We start from the raw sequence: 21,839 nt of genomic DNA, 5'->3' as shown, positions 1-21,839 counted from the left end.
GCAAGATATATTTCTGGTTTCTCTTTATATCTTCACAACTTAGAATGGCATTTGAATTAATTATATGATTAATTAATTGAGTTAGAAAACTGAGATCGAGAGATTTTAAATGCTTTGCAGATGATCAGGAGACTAAATTAACAAAATTGAGATCTCCAGGCAACAAGTCCTATTTAGCTTTTATTCAGTGTAACCTATTCCTCTCTATGATAGGAACATGGTTTATATATTTAAATTTTTGGACAGTCACTTAATTCTACATTTATGTCATTGGAGGTACCTTCATTTCTTCATGTAGACTATACTATTTTCATACAAAGAGGAACTGATCATACATTAGAGTTGGAAGGACCCTTAGAGGTCAAGTCCTTCTCCTCATTCTCATGTAGTGTTAACTGAGTTTGAAAGTAGTTGAATGACTTGCTTAGGTTACACAGTATTATTTAAAATAAGATTTGAACTCAGATCATCCTGGTTCTGACTCCAGTGATCTAACCACTATGTCAGCCAAGTATATATTAATGAAAATGAGTGACAAGGTTTTTGGCTCATTGATGTGTGTGCCTATGTGTGTTAGTGTATCACATGTAGTAAATACTTAATTTTTTTAGTAATTTAGTAAATTTAGTAAATACTTAAATTTTTTAGTAAATACTCTGAGTCACAGAGTAACCAAACTGAGGAATGAAATAATTGAGGACAAAAGTGAAATAATCAAAGTGAAGATTACTTTAAAAAATTCAGAGAAATATGGAAAGATTAAATAATGATGTTAAGGAAATAAAAGGATGTTATGGAACAGGAGAAAGCTTTGCCTTCGGAGTCTGCAGACCTGGGTTTAAACCCTATAACTCTACCTCTGACTCTTTGTACTTGGAAACTTATAAAAATTGTTTAGTCACTGTGGTTCTCAGTTTTCTCATCTATAAAAATTAGAGAGTTGGACTAGATAGCTTCCAAGGTCCCTTTCAACACTAGGGGTATGATCTTAAATAGCATCCAAAGATTTATATTCATGAAGGTTGCAATAATATAAATGCAAACATAACAAATACATGATTGAACTCTCATAACTCCTATGATTAATATTTGTCATAGAGTATAGATGAGGGAATATACTTCTGCTCTCATGGAAAAGAAGTGAGAGATGCTGGAATTAGTATGTTATAAATACTGTCACGTGACATCATCTTATTAGTCTGGTTTTGTTTAACTTTTATCTTTTATATAATGAATCATTCAGTGGGGAAGGGAAGATTATTGGAAAATTATCTGAATGTTACAAAGTTAGCAAAACTTCTAAAATATCCAAATTTATTGGTAGACATTAGTTTAGTATTTTTCTCTTAAAACTAAATAGTAAGGTCCCTATTGAAAAATGTGTTTTCAGTATAGTAAATTTGTCTTGAAACATAGCTTCCTCAACATAGAATGAGACACTCTATGAAATACTCCAGTACTCTATTGTTCATTTCTTCCTGGTCTTCAGTGCTTTCATTTCAACTTTTTTAATCTCCAGTTTTTCTGATGTTTTATTCTTTATTATGTTTAAGGTCATCATATCATCTGAAAGGAAGTCAGGTTAAATTAAAATCAAACGACATCAATCATACTAAGTGGGTGAAGACATTATTGTAAAGTCTTACATGCATATTATTGCATATTAATTAATCAATTAATACATATTAATTCAATGCTACTGTCAGGATTTTCCATGATAAGGATGTTTGAAGTAATTTGTTTTAAAAAAGGAAAAATGAATTGTTTGCTAACCTGAAAAAATGTCTCACATCTTTCATTTTTATGCTTTAATTATGCCAACTTATGGAAATATGTACTCTCATTACAGGTTTTTTAATGCTTTTATAAAATGTCATGGTTTACACATAATCTCTTTTGTGTTCCATCTTTAACCAAAATGACTTCAAATGCTTCATAGATATTATCTTATTAATCCCAAGCAATTTAAAGTTTACATTATTTCACAGGGATTTGGAATAAGAAATTACAAAACATTGTTTAATCTATCTGTGTTTGAGTTCAGATAGCACTATTATATTTTCCAGTTTTGTATTAATGCCTATCCAAAATGAACCTTAATTGATGTGTCATTCTTGTAAGGTGACAAGTTCATATCCCCTCTTTATAGCAATGGTAACATTGTGACTCTATTTAAAAAGATATCCTGCAAAAACATAGGGTTATACTTTTTTGGGCACTCTAGGACTGATTGTAGATATACTTGAGTTTGTATACTTCATACTTCAAGATGAGAATCAAATTAGGATCAATACTTTCCAATTCAATAAACTTTTATTTGTTCTCCACATTAATGCAATTTTAATAATCATTTTATGACATATATCTTCCCTTATTTTCAAATCTCCTCCCTCCCCAAGCAGGCAATATGATTTAGGTTGTACATGTGTTATCTGACAATACATATTCCTATTTTATTCATTCATATTCTGAAAGAAAACACTTTCATTAGAGGGGAAAAAAGAGTTCTACAACAGAAGTCACAGCAAGTCTACATAAATGTAGAGATTGTTTTTCTTAAAGTTAAAAATTGTATATTGCATTATTTCAGTAAAGGTACATAATAGATGAAATGTTCAAAATGTAGTGTTATATTCAAGTCATAAATCATGTGATTTTATTAGACTTTTAATGATATAAGTGCAAAAGGTTCTTACCCTTCAGAACTAAACAATGGAGCTATTGAGCAAAATAAAACCTATAATATCTAGCCTCTGATTTGGCTAGGTATAATTTTAATCAAAGATATTTTATTTTCCCAATTACATGAAATAATTTTAACATATATTTTCCAAAATAATGAGTTACAAATTTTCTCTTTCCCTACCTTCTTTCCTCCATCTTGGAGATGGTAATCAATTTGATCTTGGTTATATATGTATTATCAAGCAAAACATACTTCTATATATTGGTCATTGTTTTAGGAGGATACTTATATAAATCCCAAATCCCAAAATAAAACTGTAAATAAACTAATGTGAAAGATAGTATGCTTCTATATACCTCTGACTCCAACAGTTCTTTGGAAATGGATAGCATTCTTTGTCATTAGTCCTACAGAATTGTCCCAGATAATTGTAGTGCTGAGAGTAGCTTAGTTTTTTTTTTATAGTTGATCATCATGCAATTCTGTGTACAATGTTCTCCCAGTAGAACCATACCTCTATATCACTTTGAAGTCATCTTTATACTATTTTATAGTGCCAACTCCTCTTTCTCTATCTGTTCACTTTCGTATGCTAGTTTCCTCAACTGGAATATATGGAATATAATCTCTTTCAGGGAAGGGACTGTCTTTCTTGATTGTAATCATATTTAGAGGGTTTATTTCAACTTCAGAAACATGTTAAATAATAAATATTCTATGCTTGTCTGTGTGTCATCTCTCTGTCTCTCTCTGTCTCTGTCTCTGTCTCTCTCAATTTTACTCCCATTTAGCTTTTGGATAGTTTAATTGTAAGAACTAATCCTAATTATCAAACCTGTCTGCTTTTCTGATCTTCCATCTATCATTCCACACTCTAATCCATTCTTCCTCATATGAGGATGTATATGTGTACATACACACATATAAATATATGTACATATATGCATATTTCTATATAGTGCATATATGTGTATACAAATATACATATATATTGCTATCCTTTTATTTATTAATTTAGAATTGAATATCTATCACAAAAATGATTCCATGAGTTGTGGTGGTAACTAAAATAAAATTTTAGTACTTTCATTAAGATGTTTTATTCATTTGCTTGTGAATCTTAAACTATATTTTTTATTACTGGCTTCTTTAAGAATTTAGATTTCTATATGTGTCTGTTGCTATGCACATCCTCTATAATTTCCATCTATGAAATATAGTTTAATAGATATTCATTTTTATCCCTTTCTTTCTTTTTTTGAATTAAACTTCACTTGATCAATTCTTCAAGAGTCCAGGAAACTATTTTATCTTATAGCTCTCAATCTACACCTAAGAGTATGACATTCTGATATTTTAAATCATAATGCAGATACCAAAAGAATATTCTCAGAAGCCATCTTCTTAACATATTTTCACTTTCTATATATGTTCATGTCATTTCTAATTCCTGACATTCAATGAAGGTCAAAGATGAAAATGTTGCTAATTTTTTAAATATTTTAAATTTCTTGCAAAGCACTTCACAATCCTAAAAATGCTTTTTTTTTCTTTAGAATATTTTTCCGTGGTTACATGATTCATGATTCTCCTTTCCACTCCTGCTCTTTCCTCCCCCCTCCCAGAGGTGACATGCAGTTCCACTAGGTTATACATGTATCATTGTTAAAAATCAATTTCCTTGTTATTCATATTTGCAGTAGGGTGATCTTTTACATCAAAACCCTAATCATATTCACATCTAACTACAAGATTGATCATATATTTTTCTAATGCATTTTTTCTCCCACAGTTCTTTCTCTGGATGTAGATAGTGTTTTTTCTCACAAGTCCCTCTGGTTTGTCCTGGGTCATTGCATTGCTGCTAGTAGAAAAGCCTATTACATTCAATTGTGCCATAATGTATCAGTCTCTGTGTACAATGTTCTGGTTCTGCTCCTTTCACTTTGCATTAATTCTTGGAGGTCTTTCCACTTCACATGGAATTCTTCCTTTCAGCACAATAATATTTAATCACCATCAGATACTGAAATTTGTTCAGCCATTCCCCAATCAATGGACACACCCTCATTTTCCATTTTTTCACCATCACAGAATGTGGCTATAAATATTTTTGTACAAGTGTTTTCCCTTATTACACCTTTGAGGGACAAACCCAACAATGGTATGGTTGGATGAGAAGCTTTCTTGAATTCATTTGGCACTATAATGTCCACCCATATAAATCCCCCAAAATATATGACATTAACCATGTTTCAAAATTATTGAATTACTTGGGAAAACAATAAAATATATGATTTACTACCATTTCAATAAGGAGTTGTCAATCTTCACTACTTGTCTTCTTCATCTGAGTTTTGATACCTAATATCTCACCTACTGGCATCAGTAAGACCTCATAATTATGTCATAGAGTACACATTTTCTGTTATTCAGAAGGTCTAACTCACTACTTTAGATTGAAAGATTTATATCTGTTACTTAGGTCTGACTATTCATTGACACTACTTTACTTACTCTTGTTTGTGCTCTCAGTCAGGGAACAGAACAAGAATAAACCAGCTTCCAGACTGTAATGCTTTAAATACTTGAAGACAGCTGTAACATCCTTACTGAATCATCTCTGATATAGTTTAAACAATCTCAATTCCTTTAACTAAGCCTTCTATGGCATATACTCAAGGCCATCCAAAATCTGGATTACTCTTCCCTATATTTATTTATTACAGTGATTTTCACATAAAATATATTTAATGTTGTTTGCTGAATGGTGATATGTGAATTCTACTTTTGGCTGATGAAGACTGTCCATCCTAGCTCTCAGAGAAAGAAGATCATTATTTCCGGAGACACATCAAACCTCTAGTTTTAAGAAGAATTGATTTGTCTAGCTAATTTAATTCTATAATTCTTAACTTGAATTGATAACTCTTTTTAACTCTTGACTGATTAAGATTAAAATCACCCCAGTCTTAAATACTGAAATCTTATAGAAGAGTAAGAATTCACTTAAAAGATGTTTTTAAGAATTGGGTCCAAAATTATTCATTAGAATTTGAATATTATCTAGAATTTTAAATTGACAGATGGAAGGGGCCTTAAAGATTATTTAATTAGATAATAAAAGAATTATAGAATTTCAGAGTTCAAAGGCACCATAGAGGCCTCTGGTTCAAAATATGTATAAGAGGAATTCTTATTAAAACACCCCTAGGAAGTGCTCATCTAGAATCTATTTTAATGTGTTCAAAGGCTGCTTCACAATTTCCATCAATTGCTTTCTATGGCTAAGCCAAACAAACATCTTTCCCCATATTTCTCCTGATCAAATATTTTAAGGCAGCTTCAATATTCCTCAAACCTTTTTACTCTTCTCCATGCATAAAATCATCAATCCCTTAAATGGATTTAAATATTATGCCACACAGAGACCTTCACCATTCTAGTTGCTTTCCTCTAGACACTCTCTGGCTCATCAGTTCTCAAAGAATAATCAATAGCACCCTGCAAGATGCCAAGATACTCTCAGGGGGGCTTCAGTGACAAAATTATTTTCATAATAATGCTAAAACATCAATTGCCTATTAAAATGTTCTTCCCTTTTCTAATTACATATCTGTGTGAGATCAGATTTTCTTCATATTATTCAACCAAAACAACATATTGCAATAGATTGGATATAGCAGATATGAGAATCCAGCTGTGTTATATTAAGGCGGTCATTAAAATATTTACAAAAAGAAAAATGTGAAATATGCCACTCTTCTCTTCCATTATGTCTTTCTTTACAAAATATATTTTCCATAAAAATGTTAACATTTAATTAGCTTATTGCTATTTAAATGATTGAATAGATGTTTATATTAAAATTGGCTGTTTTAATTTCTAATAATGTACAATAAGATATAACCCACATACTCAAAAATTTCTGACGTTCTCTAATTTTTATACATTGAAAGGAGTCTTTAGTCCAGAAAGTTTAATAATACTGTTCTAGTTTATCAATGTCCTTTTTAAACTATGACACTCAAAAATAAACACAATACTCCTAATGAGGTCTGACAAGGGCAGAATACAATGAGATTAACTCCTCCCTAGTCATGGAGGTTATGACTCTCCTAATGCAGCCCAATATTGCATTAGCATTTTTTGTTTCTTTTATCATCCTATTGTCTCATATTAAGTTCATATTGCCCTAAAACCTCCAGAATTTTAAAGAACAACTGCTATATAACCTCTCTGATCTTTAAGAAATTGATTCTTTAAATTCAAGTGAAGTATTATACATTTTCCTCTACTGAATTTCATCCTATTAGACTTAGCCTTGCTTTATGCACTCTACAAATCTGATGACCATACCATGATAACTTCATCCAAGTCATTAATAATAATGATGATGATAACGATACTCAAACTCTCTTTTAGACAAACAGAGGAACTCAGAGACTAAGGTGAATTGCCTTTTCTGAGACTATACAGGTCTTCACCTGAGACCTGTTGTTTGTCTGGAAAGTACACTTTCCATTATTGTGATAGTATTTAATGGGCTTTAACTAATTTGGAAGACAAATCTTGATGTAATCCAAATGGTCTCTTATGACTTCTTATTTGTCAGATAGAACATAGTTTTCTCACTGAGTGTATCTAGACAATCAACTTCACCACAGTCTTTGGTTTTGTTAATAAAAGTGTTCTTTGATCACAATCATGTGACTCATGCAATTAATATTTTTGATGTTTCATGCATGTTAAAAGGAAAATAACCCACATCAATCTGATCGAAAGAAAATGTTTTTGGGGATTTTGCTTGTGTCAGATGTATTCATCCTTACAGTTTATATACCTTTTTAATTTAAAAGTTATTTGTCCTGAAATATTCATGCTGCTTTAATGAAAGTGCCTTAGCAATGCTTTTATCCTGCCCTGGAGTAATGTTATATTTTTGTTAGAGGGTACACTCAAATCAGAAGGGAGCCACTGAAGTCTTCTTCAAAGGACCTCTGCTTTCTAATTACTCTAGAGATCTTTCAGTTAAGGTGTGGGCTTAAACCTGAAAGGGAGCAGGTGTCTTTCAAAATGCATCTATCACAGGTTTGTGAAGTGAGAAATAACAACAGTTAGGGTTAATGGCAGAGACCAAAATGTGAGCTTTCTACAGTTGTCAGACTTTAGAAGGAACATGTTTTTCACTTTCATGATTCAGTGCTTGAGGAGAGATTTCTGATTGGGGAGGATGGAAAAGAGATGGAGGGAGAGGTGTGGGAAGGGAATAAGCATTTATAGGGTCTATCACCTATCATTTGCCAGAGACTAGGCTAAGTACCTTTTTAAATTCTTTTTACAAATCTTTTCATCTCAATATTTACAACAATTTCTTGAGGTAACTACAGTTATCTGCAATTTGTAATTGAGGAAACTGAGACAAACAGAGGTTAAATGACTTTCCCAGGGTCACAAAACTTGTTAAACTTTGAGGATAGATTAGAACTCAGATTTTTATAACTCCAGGCCTAGCACTCTATCTATTGCATTACCTGGGTGCCTCTGCAATGAGAGGTAAATGATACTTGACTTCAGTTAACAAATCTATAGTCCTCCTCTATGGAAACTAGATTTTATAATAACTAATCAGGGGCATGTAGTTGGCTCACTGGATAGAGAGCCAGACCTGGATTCAGGAGGTCCTGGGTTTATATCTAAACTCAGGCACTTCCTAGCTATTTGACCCTAAGCAAGTCACAATCTAAATTACCCATTTTCTTCTTTGAAACTGATACTTGGTTCTGAGATTAAAAGTAAGATAAAAAAGAAAAGTGAGTTAAAATTTACCTTTTGCTTATTGAGTTTTTAAAGGCTGATTCAGAAATTAATTTATAATTTTATTCAATGCAATATGTATTTATTACAGACTTCTTTTTTATCAGTCAATGTGGTAGGATATTTGGATAAAACACAGAAATGAAATGGTTTCTGCCCTCTAAGACTTTGTATTAAGGTTTGAAGATAACACATACATTCAAATAGGCATATTAAAATAATTGAGAGGCATTAAAATTTGAGAGCATCTGTAGCATAATGGCTTAATCACTGGACTTGGAGTCAACAAAACTTATGTTCAGATCCTACCTTAAAATGACTTTTGTGATCCTGGGTACTTATCCAGTGTCCTGATCTGTAAAAGGAAGAGACTAAAGTAGATGTTTCCAGCCCTAAAGCTACGACACTATGAAAGACCCATACAGGAGATATAGTTACAACCAAGAAAATAATATTAGAAGAAGCCTTCTGTGGTGGAGAGTCACTAAAAAAGAGAATGATTTTTTGAGAGGAGTAGTAAATAAGAAAAAAGGGCATGTCAATGCAGTGAGAGCAGTTTGTAGAAGTTTGTTTTAATGGTTCATTCTAGAGAATAGGGCTAAAGGTAGAGGTAGGGGGTAAAATACAAATTCATAGAGTTAAGTGCATTCATGGGAAATGCTGATACTGGATAGTGGTTATCGTGCCATACTTGAAGTAAGGAGAACATGGGCTCAAGTTCTTTTGACACATACTGACTGCATAAAAAGTGTCATTTAATCTCTTAATGTACTGGACAACTCCCTGATCCTATACACTGTAGAGATCCCACAATGCTATCAACCTACAATGGTAAAGTGAGTGTCTTCATCTGGGAATTTTTAATATCAATGCAATCAGAGGTCTATCTCTCTACCTAATTTTTAGAAGAATCTTAATTCTGACACTTTTTTTTTCTGGAACTTCAAGTCCTGCTGCTTTATCACAGCCCATCTTCATGGAGGAATAGTACCTGGAGAAGTTTTCACTTTAACCAATTGTGCACTTTTATTGCCTTCTCCTATATACACCCTGCATTTTCATTTTGATATTAATTTTTATTCCCTTAGGCCAGACAACATTGAATTGATTCCCATTTTTAAACAGTTCATTTCTTTTCTTGTTTTCTACTTTAATGTGAAAAGTTAAGGTCTCCAAGACATGTGCCTCCCAACAAACAAGACTCAAGCCTAATCAGTCTCATCATTAAAGAGGTTGAACTTGTCATTGTTGCCACTTTGTTTCCTACAAGGACAGGGAGGCTGTTTTGCTACCATCAAGCTCTCTGTCATGAGAGAAGAAGCCTGATTTGCATATTACTGTGCACATAATTGGAAATTTGGGTATGCAAATGAAGCACTCCACATTCTGTCCTTGTTTCTGGGTTTTCAGGGGCTTAATTGCCCTGAACAGTTTTAAAAGGTTGAAAAGAATAGACATTTCCTTTACAACCAGCAAGCAAATAAACAATATAACCAGACTCTCAGTGAGCATGAATGTCTGGGTTCATCAGGTGAAAATATTAAAAACAGATGGCTTAAATGCAGTCAGCAGAAGAAAAGAATATTGTGAATATATCTTCTTTGATAGTTGACTAATTTTTTTCTACTCTAATTTTAATTCCTCCCCCTTTACTTCACCTTAATACCCTATGAATTAATTTACATGTATCAGTATGTATTTGTAATGTGTCCTGGTGTCCCTGGAATATGTCAGATGAATTAGAGAAAAGTGGAAAGTTCTCTTTCTTTGAGATCCAGTGTGGATACAAGTGCCATAGATTTATTTTTATGGTGTCATATTCTTGAAAGAAAGGACAAGAAGCCTTTCAATTCCCCTAAATGTAGTTTATTTCCTAGAACTTAGGACAAGATTATTTTTACCCTTGTCATGAATGAAAAAAGGAAAAATAACTGCAAAAAAGTACATTGAATATTATCACAAAATCTCTTAGTTGGAAAGGATCTCAGAAGCTATCTAGTATGGAACTGTGACAGAGAAATGATCCCCTCCATGTCTCTGGCCTCCCTAGCTTCTGGCTGAAAATCTCTAGTAGGGAAAACACAGTTGCTGGCTAGGAAGCCTATTTTTCTTTAGGATGGCTTTCTCATACAATGTATTTCCTTATAGAAAGCCTAGTTTGGTCTCTGAAACTTTCCTTCAAATTCTCCCTCATTCTTCATTATTGAAATAAACAGAAACAGTTTTGATGACTTTGAGTGCTTACTTGGGATATCTATTAGGCATTGTGGGCCAACTTCATCTCTGCCCTCACAGAACCCAACTTTCCAGTGCAAAAGTGGTTTTTAATTTTTTAATTCTATTGAGTATAGTAGATTAAGATTTTGAATGTTTTCATTTTGTTGAATAGTCTTGCTTAAAGGAATAGCTTTATCCATAATTCTTTTATTCCCAGCACCTAGGACAGTTCCTTACATATAGTAGGCACTTAAATATATGTTGATTGATTCTCCAAGTTTATCTTGCATGTGAGATAGAGGGATAAGGTTTTATAAAAGTGTCAGATTCCTTATTTTTTTAATTAATAATTGTGTTTTCAAAAATTTGCCATGAATATTTTTCCCTCTCATTCAGGGGTTCTTTTCACCCACTGAGGTAAGAGGTATTGTTCTGTGTTGGAAGATCAAAGAATGATAGCATATGAATAAAATTAGGCTAGAAAAATAGATTGGGTCCAATTTGTAAAGGATTTTAAGAGCTAAACATTGGAAATTATATTTAATCCTTTCAGATCAGATTAGTAGAGGGAACTCTTATGGCAGGATTTCACTAACACTGATGAAATTACAGGTCTAGATATTTCTTTGTTAATAATAATTAGTTGTTTTTTTTTTAATCATTAGCACTTTGCAGTATGTAAAAAATCAAAGAAATGTGAATTTTATCCTTTACATCTCATTATTTAAAGTATTGAAAATATATTAGAAAAGCCTTGTTTACCTGCCTTTCTGACTATTAAATTGGTTATCAACTATTCCTTTCAAACATTAAGCATTTAGTAATAATTCCTGCTCATAAGAAATATCTGAAGAATTGCCTGTATGTTAAGTAGACCCTGAGTAATCCAAAATGTTTGTTTTGGGATGTTACTACTTTCTAAAATTTTGAAAACTCATAATCTTTTGTAAAGTAAGTATTGTAAAGTTTAAACAGAGAAAGAAAATTTGAAAAATTATGTTTTCTGGCAAGTATAAATAATAAAATTATCTCTATGTTCACAAACTGTAGAATCAAAAACTTTCAGAGTAGGGGTGTGTAATGGAGGGGTTGATTGAATGGTATTAAGGAGAGAGAAATGGAACTACTCCAGTCAAAGGCAAGGGATGTGAGGAGTAGATGTTATTTACCCCAGTAGATAGAAGGAGGAGGAGATGGCTTTGTTCCCTCCATCAGTCCTCTCCAGAAATAACTCCTCACTAAGCCTGCCTTTTCCCTTTTTCTAATGACTGTGATTTGAAATATTCTTCCTCCCTAGTGGAAGAGAGTGAAATAAGTTTTTCTTCCCTCAGCTGAACTAGTGTTCTTCACACACTAGAGTCTAAATGGTAGATAACAGCCTTTATTCTTTTTTTTTAAATTAAAACCCTTACCTTCCTTCTTGGAGTCAATACTGTGTATTGGTTCCAAGGCAGAAGAGTGGTAAGGGCTAGGCAATAGGGGTCAAGTGACTTGCCCAGGGTCACACAGCTGGGAAGTGTCTGAGGCTAGATTTGAATCTAGGATCTCCCATCTCTAGGCCTAGCTCTCAATCCACTAAGCTACACAGCTGCCCCCAACAGCCTTTATTCTAAAAAATAAGTAGGACAGGAGCTAAACAGGAAAATGGCTACAGGGTTTCAGGATCTAGCAGAAAGAGATGAAAGAAGATCCCTGCCCAACTAAGTTTCCTTTCCCTCCCTCCAAGTTGAGAGACTCAGGCTTCATAGCCTGGCCTTCCAGAGGTTCAGGTTGGGTGAACCCTGGTCTTATCACGACTGAGCAATGTTAAGACCCAGGGTGTAACAAGGGTGTGATAGATCTTGAAAACTGCTTCTTGCTGCTTTCAGGTTCCTGCCACCTCTCTTTGGGGAACTTTGAGGGGGTGATGGTTGGATTCAAGTAGGGATCAGTTCAGTGCTCAGGAGCTGGTCTTCAACCAGACCTTCTTCTTTGCCTTCTCAAGACCAAGAGACACTACTGTTTTCCTCCTGGAATCTCTTTTTCTTCAGGATTCCAAACCCTTTTCCCCATCCCCTTCTGTGGATAGAAACCTTTGCAGTTCTTCCAGTCTTTGTTAAATCAAGTCTTTGGATTCTTTCCCTTCCACAGGTGTATCTCAAAATACATCTATTCTTAACAATATCTAAATAAAAAGACCTGAAGAGTATTCATACAAACTTGAATGAAAGAGTTTCAAAGAGGAAGAATCTATGGGTTAATGAGGTTCCTATGGGTAAAATGAATTTAGTAGATTTTATTTAACATTTAATATTGATAGAAAAAGACATGAATTAGTACTTATTTATAATTTCATGACTTCCTTTTGTTAATAATAAAATAAATGTCTTAGGTTTTGTTTTTTAATTTTTCTTCCTTGCCTTTAATATCTTTCTTGTTTATATCTTGAAACTCAGTTTCTTAAAGTCATAACAATTATATTGGTTCCAGTGTGGACCTTCAGTCTATATATTTGATCAATCAAATAGTTTTCCTCATCTTCAGTTCTCTTCAGTTTTATTTCTACTCTCACAGCAAATGGAGCATGATAATGTTATAGTCCATTGTGGGATATGCATAGTGATATATAAATATTTGCCGATATTTTCTACATGTCATGTTTATTCTCCTACCTTGATTCTTAAATATAAACAAGAAATGTTTGCCATGTTAGGTCTCTTGATAAACCTTCTTTAAATTTTTTTCTTGTCTTGTTTTTATCCTTTATTTTCAATGAGGAGCAATGATATAATGAGGGTAGTGTTTTAACTTGCACATGAGTTGCATACATTTGAGGCAGGGATGCACAAAACCATCAGCCTTATTCCCTTTTCCAGTCATTGAAGTTATGTGGCAAGACAAAAGTCAGAATGAATGATAATGGCCTGGGAAGCAGAGAAAGACTTTAGCCTCCTCACTCTTTCAAATTCTAAGTATTCTATAGTACATGCTTTAGCCACTTTCATGGCCATTGGAATAAATTCTTCTCATCTGTCCATTCTGCCAGGGGAAGTCTTCACATGTTTGTGATAGATATTCCAGCTAACTCACTGATGAATTTGAGGACTGGCAGTTATGTTCAACCTGGTTTGGCTTATGTGATCATTGCACATACTATAGGGTTGTGAAGCAAAAGGTGAGAGTTGAGCAAGTGGTAGATACCAAAGGTGAATGAGCATCTTAAAAGGGATAGTCTTTTAGAATTTTTTAATGTCTTGGGAAGTTTGTGGCTTGTAGTTATTTATAATTATTTGTGTTTCACTCTTTCTTACTCTTCTTCCACTCTCTTCTCTTATTTGTGTCAGGGTGATTATTATCCATCTCTTTGATCACTAATGCTAATAGGCTCATGGATCAATGTAGATGAGAAACGGAGGCTCATCATTAGAGCTTTCATGTTACATTAAAATGCTGCAATATGATGAACTGATTCCAACACCTTTTTGGCATCTCTAGGAAATGCTGATAAATGACAGACATATTAGATAGGAGGTCCCATCAGATATCTCCAAAAAAATTTTTTTTCCACCAGCTGCAAAAATCAACAGACCTTGATGTCACACTTTAAGGATAATCTGTATAATGGTTAGCTCTCAAGATTACAGTCAGGATAAAATCATATTGTAAGTACAGCAGGGTAAGTCACAATATCTGTCTGTCTCAGATTATTCAACTATTAAATAGAGATAATACTAGAACCTTTCTGCTAGGATTGCCATAAAGATCAAATGAAATTATTATTGCCTGGTTCATAGAAGCATTATAAAAATAATAGTTATCATTATTATGACTATTATTTCTAAGATGACTATTTCTTGAAGCATCTTAATAAAATGGAAAATGCTAGGGGTAGGGAACAGGGGAGCACCTACCTGTGTGACCTTAGGTAAGTGATTTTATTTCTCTGAGCCTGTTTCATTTTTTGGTAAAGTGAAGGGTTTTTATTAGAGACACATGTGGAAGCTTCCAGAGCCAAATCTATAATGGTGTTATCATTGTAGATACATTCTCCAGTAATAAAATTACAAACTTATTAGTCCTAACTATCCTATTCAATCTTACTTATGTTATTCTATAAACCTTTTATAAAGGAGTCACCAAAGGGAGGAATAGTCCTTCCTCTGGTTCTTTTATTATTCTTAGGGTATCATTTAAGCACAAGAATATCTTATACTGTTGAATCTAGCTTTTTATGTTGACCTGAGTAGCTTCCTTTCTGGGCATAACTGTTCTTTTTATTATCATTTGAGTTACTTATGATGTGGACATATTTGTCGTTACTACCTTTATTTCCATTGCTTTTTGTCTACATTTTAATACTAAAAGAATAAAAAAGAAAATAAACTTTGAGGAACAAACCTTAAAAAACAAAGGAGCATCACCTATTAAATATATATTTTATTGAAATTAATTGAGTTGAAATGTGTAAAGATAATTAATTTGGTATAGCATTTTTGGTGTGAGGGGAAGGCTTTTGATATATAGCAGATAATTTGACTCTCATACACCAAAGAAGGTCAGAAGCACTGAATATTAACTGATCTGCTTAGAAATAGTGGTGGAATTAGTGAATGTGAGCTATATCTCCTTCTTCTTATACTGAACATTTTTTGCAAAAGATATGCAGAATTTGCAGTATGGTTACTATATGTGGCTACTGATCTTCATGCCAGTTAAAGTTGAAACATGGGTAATCCATGAGAAAAAATAAATCAACTGATAATTAATAATTGAAATTTAAAGTCACTGAAAAGGAAATAGGCACATGGTAGGTACCAGTAGAATGGAACATCCTGCCAAACAAGTATTAAGCAAGAAAAACACTGTCAAGCATGCCATTAATATAATGCATGAGTTCCCCCACCCCACCCAAGGGAAGGCTACCTATGTGATAAAATGAGGAATAACATGGACAAATTGGATATTCTATTTCTATCTATGTAATGTTCCAGGACCTAAAGGGAAATTATTAGCTTCTTGGAAAAATCTTGTGTGAATATTTTTATGAGAGAATTATGAACACCAACAGTAACACTTCTGAAGATATGGGAATCAATTTGGTAGCTATTCATTTGGTGATTTTTATATCTCATCCTTTGAAGCAACCTCTGGATCTTCATGTTCCTGGATTTAGCAACAAGTACAAGTGTCTCACTGGGGATTGGCAAGATCAGCAAATAAACAACTTGCATTAGGCTAGGATAAATGTTCAAGATATTGGATTTTATAACTGGCCTTCAAAATCATTGCCCTGGTCTTCAATCTTATTATTTATTTTCACCAAGAATAGTCTTTTCCTCCAGAAAGGAATCAATCAACTGATCAACAGAATCTGGTAATTACCTAATATGTACCAGGCATTGTACCCTATGGGCATACAAAGACAAAAACAAATTCATCACTACCCTGAAGATATTACATTCTATTTAAGTAGGAACCATGCACACAATTAATTATATATAAAATGAATGCATGTTAAGTTTGGGGAGACATTAGCAACTGGAAGGGCCAATCAAGCTCATATGTGAGAGATAGTTGTAGAAGTGATCTTTGTTAGAAAATGGAAATTCTAAGAGTAAGAGGTAGAGTCTAATATACTCCAAGGGATAGTCTTTTCTAAGATATAGTTACAGAACATGGAAGCTCAATTAAGAAGAAGAGCAAGAAGACCCTTTTGGTCAAGTCCATACAGTGTATGAAGGGGATTTTGAGGAAATCTAGAACTCTATTAATGAGGATATCCAAGTCCATAAATATCACATAAGTACAAATAACTCCATTCTCCTGTCCTTCAAATTGTTAATGCATTTGATTACCAGGTTTCTTAGTATACTTTGTATATTGTCTTAGTATATCGAATGCTCAACACAAAGCCTTGAATAAATAACTAAATATATGAAGCATTCCTCCCATGTTTATTAAATTTAAATGACTGCAAAGACGATCTTGTCTAAACTACAACTAAATAAATATCTCTGAAATATACATGACAATCGATCCCTCATCCTTTGTTTCAACACCTCTGTTAAGGGTAAGGACATTGAGTATCAGGGGAACCCATTTCATTTTTGTTGTTATTTTTTGTTGTTTTGTCTTTTACATCAAATCTAATTTTAAAACTTCTCAATTTCTTTGCATTGAACCCAGTGTTGCCTTCTGAGACTAAGCAAGTTACCTCTTCATTATTATTATTGCCTTTCAAATACTTCAGTAGAAAATTAAACAGTATGTAAGTTTAAATGTTTTTGTTTGGTTTTTTATGTATCACATGCTGCCCCAGGAATTGAAAAGAAAAATAAAAGGAAAAAAATATTTCATTGTCCTCAAGACATTAACATTTTATATAGATATTTTTTCACATCTCCCCTCAATCTTCTCCTTTTGAGGGTAGAAATTCCCTTTTTATTTATCAAATCATCTTCCTCATGTGATATAATATCATCTTGAACCCCCATGAACCCTGAACTTCTTGAATCTCTGAACCTCTCATGAAAATGCATGATTATGGGGAGAGAGGGATGATAGAGTTGAATTTGGAAAGTGGCTCTGTAAATTAAGGATTTCCCTGAACATCTTATCAAGACAGAGACAAGGCAAAATAGCCCTTAGGTTAACGGGAAAGGGGAATGATACAAGGATGGGAGACTAGACAATTCCAACCATTTTCAATTCATTTAGGGCTAGTAAATATGGCTCTGTCTTGCCTGCAATCTTCCTGTTAGAGTGATACAAAGCTGCTAAAAAGTGACCTTGAAACTGACAGAACTGCTGTTATCCTGGGGATTCATCCTGAAAGGATGGCATTTTGTTTCCATTGTAACGTAGATTTGATGTCTTAATAGTGCCTAAAAATTAAGACCTTTGATCTTCCCTGACTGGGTAGATAGGGATTTGGTCTGGTTTAAAAGCAATGTGATATAATGGAATATATTTCCTAATCTCATACCTTACTCTTTCCATATAGTCTATGAACCAGTAACAATTAGTTCCATGCTATTCCATGCACATGAGTATTCTTTGCCTTATTTCTTAACGTCAGAGTTGTTCACTGACTACCCACATACCTGGAATTCTACATTCCCAAATCTGTATCCTAGATTCTCTGCTTTCCTTTAAGTCTCAACTAAGATCACAACTTGTCTTTTATAATATGTCTTTTAGGTAATTATTATTTGTTTGTTCTCTCCTCAATAAGTCTTCTGTCTTTTTTCATAAGTTAATATTTCTTAAGAATTTATATTTTACTGAGTATACTATTATATACTAGAACATTCTACTAGGTGATGGAGGAAATGGAGAGAGATTTTAAGAAGAGTCCCTTTATCCAAGCAACTAAGAATCTAATAAGGAAAATAAAAGTGCTAAGTGAAAAAAATCATGATAAACCAAGATGATTAGCAAAGGCTCCATGCAGTAGATGAAATTTAAGTTGAATTTTTAAAGAGGTATTATTATTTTTGTCATTCTCAACATTCTCAATATTCATGTCTCATTTATTACAACTTTAAGATTTGGGTAGGGATTCAATAGCTGAGGACAGAAAAATAAGAATAAGAAACATAATATTTAAAAAAAAACAACATAAGTATGGGGCAGATTGTGTTAGGTCATAAATGTTTTGTGGAGTAAAATGAATAAACTCTAGAAACTTAATGTGGCATCAGATTTGGAATAGGAATTGAATTATAGGCAGAGAGAATTTGTATCAGTCAGACACTAGGGAATTAAGGATTATTTTAAGGGGAAAGAGTAGTACACCCACATTTATGTAAAACAATAACTATTCTGGTAACAATATGCAAGATTGATTGGAATGACAATGTATTTTATTTAGGAAGACCTTTAAGGAAACCATTTCAATAGATAGTCAGGTGCTGAGAATGAATTATATTAAGGAGATGGCCCTTGCAACAGAAAATCAAGACAGATACCAGGAATATAGTGGAAATGGAACAGGCAAGATAATTGCAAATCCAAATTCAGTTAAATTAATTTAATTTCTACAATTCAGAATATATTAAGTGCTGTCTACACTTATAGCATTGTGATTCACACTAGAGATACAAAGTAATAAGAAATACAGTAATAATTCTTAATAATACAAAGTATATACAAATAAATACAAAATAAATCAAAATAATTTCTTGAAGGATAGTGTTCATTACTGGGGAGCTGGATAGAGTAGAAAAAAATCTCATGTAGTAAGTAAAGGAGGAATTAATCCTTCCAGGTATAGGGAATTCATTTGAAAAATGGAAGACTAATTGTACAGTGGTGGGGTGGTAGGATAGTATATGTTTTGTTTAAAGAAAAAGCTATCAAAACAAGTTGTCTAGAATGGGGAATACCTGAAGAGTATATGGAATTAAATTAGAAATATAAATAGAAATAAGATTTGCATGATTTATATATATCAAATGAAAGAAAATTATATATGTATATTATTTTAGAAATCAAAGTACTATGGTATCACAGAATTATAGATTTAAAGTTAGAATTGGAATTAGAGACCATCTAAATCCAAATTTTCCCTTTTAGATACCAAAAAAAAAACCAAATACAGAAAATTCCAGTGACTTTTCCACAGAAACATGGGGAGTAAGAAGTAGAATATCTGGGTCTTTTGACTCCAAGAAATATAGCAGCACACAGTCTTTTCAACCATTATTATTACCTATCTATGTAAGCTTTATTAATATTATTATTTTTATTGTTATCATTACCATTGGTAGTTACTCTCTCTTTACCTCTTCTCATTTCAATTCATTTTCAATAAATTTCAGTGTCTTATTACCTCTAATAAGTACTAATATAAAATTGCTGTTTAAGGTCTATTGCACCTAATCACAGCCTAATTTTCTTGTTACATATTGCTTTCTCATATTCGCTTTAGGCTAATGCAACTTTCTTTCCTAATATATTGTTCATATACAATATTTCATTTCCTGTTTCTTGCCTTTGTACTAGATGGTCTCCATGCCTTGAATGCACTCCCTCCTCATCTCCACCTCTTACTACCAATAATGTCCTTCAGTCTGAAATGCCACTTTCTAATGCAACAAAATCTCCAAAGGAAGTATGTTTGTGGAGTAACAGTATACAAAAATAGTTAATTAATTAATTCATTTTCTCAAACATTATCTCTCCTCCTTAGTCCTATATTGTGAATCATTCAAACTATATTCATAGGGTTCTTCTAGAAACTTTCCTGATCATGAGAAAATTCTTGTATTCCCATGAATTTAGGGCTTTTTTTCTAGGTAGACCATTTTGAGTTAACTTGATTGCACTAGGATTAAGAAAGACCCTTCTTCCAAGTAAATAAGTATGATTTGAATTAGGAATAGATTAGGCATATGTTTTGCCTCCCAATCATTCTTAGACTTATTTTAATTTTCTTTCTTTTCTTCAATGTGAACTATGACCACACATGGCTAGGCTTATTCACATTCCAAATAGCCTTTACCCTTAAGAATGCTTACTAAACCTAATAATTTCTTTCTCTAAATCCTAGACAAATCTCTTTAATTGAAAATATCCTTAGAGATATCTGTTTCTTAAATATTCTACTTCCTCACTCTTTTCACATTCAATGAGACATTCCTGAATTTAAAAAAGGAAAGCCAAAGAGAAAAAGAAAAGGCAATGAAAAAAGAAAGGGAAAGAAATGAATTGAAAACAGAAAAGGATAAAAGGAACTGAAACACTTTGATAAAGAGACTGTAAACAAGGCCACTAGTGAATAAGAATTTTTAGGAAATTAGATGTAAATACAGTGAGTGTGAGAAGAAAGAAAGGCCTCTAAGTCAGGAATAGTGTAGGAGAAAAGAAAATAATTGACCTTGAAATAAAGATTCTCAGATTTTAGAGTTGAAAGGAATCTCACACATCTTCAAGTAGGTGTCCATCACTTTTTAGATGAGGAAACTGCAGTGCAAAGTTATTTAAGTGATTTCTAAACACCTGACAGATAAAAACAGAGCCAAATATTCAACTCTATTCTTTTGACATCAAACAGAACTATTTATAATCAACCCGACTTCATCAGAAGTTTTGAGGAGGGAATTTGAAAAATCTGGACACATTATAGGAGGAATAACAAGTTATTTGTACATATAATAATGACAGCTTTACAGGATTTGATGAATTGACTTTACAGGATTTGATGAATTGGCCAAAAGAAGTATCAGTAACTAGTTCATTTAATAAGCTAATCCTATCAAATTCATGTCACTGAAAAGTAGATCAATTCATTCAATCTTCTGATAAAAGAATTAAGGAAGTATTAATGACAGCAAAATTTTGCTGTCATATATATATATATATATATGTATATATATATATATATATAACTAAAACAATTATCAAAATTTGGGAATGTTTTTATTGCAATATTTTTTGGCATTTGTTTAATTTTGGTGTTTATAGGCTATGTGATATCAAAAATACCTGTGTTGTGTAAGGATGCTAAATTTTTTAGAATTGATATTTGGCATACAGGATGTATTGTCTCTTATACTAATTTTGTTTGCTTAAATATATGACTTAGAGATATTTTCATGGTACATTAGAGAAGAACTCTGGTCCTAGAGTCAGGAATACTTAGGTCCATGTTCAGCCTCAGAGGATCCAGGCAAGTTATCTACCTTTTGTACACATAATTTTGTTCATTTGTAAAATGCAAATAGTCATAGCACTTGCCCCCAAGATTATTGTGAGCATAAAATGAAGTCATACTTACAAAATGCTTTGTAAGTTTTACAGGACTCTCTAAATTCTAGCTATTGTAATTATAATAAAGAAATTCTCCATAATCTTTTTAATAATAATGAAAATGAAAGTATCTTTCAGTTAAAAATTGTGTTCTCTCCTCTGACATAGGCAACATGGCCAACTCTTTGGTGAAGGCTCTCATCACCTAACACTTTGCCTCTTGCAATAACCTGCCTAGTAGATCTCCCTGCCCCTGGCTGTTCTTCTCTCCAGGCTATCAACTATCAAATTGATCTCTCTAAAATACAGATCAAATCATGATGCCCACATACTCAATAAACTACAATGATTCCCTTCACCTTTAGATTTGAATTTAAAATCCTCTATT

Source organism: Monodelphis domestica, chromosome 2, assembly GCF_027887165.1.
Source record: "Monodelphis domestica isolate mMonDom1 chromosome 2, mMonDom1.pri, whole genome shotgun sequence".
Lineage (NCBI taxonomy): Eukaryota > Metazoa > Chordata > Mammalia > Didelphimorphia > Didelphidae > Monodelphis > Monodelphis domestica.
Note: the sequence above shows the minus strand (reverse complement) of the source record.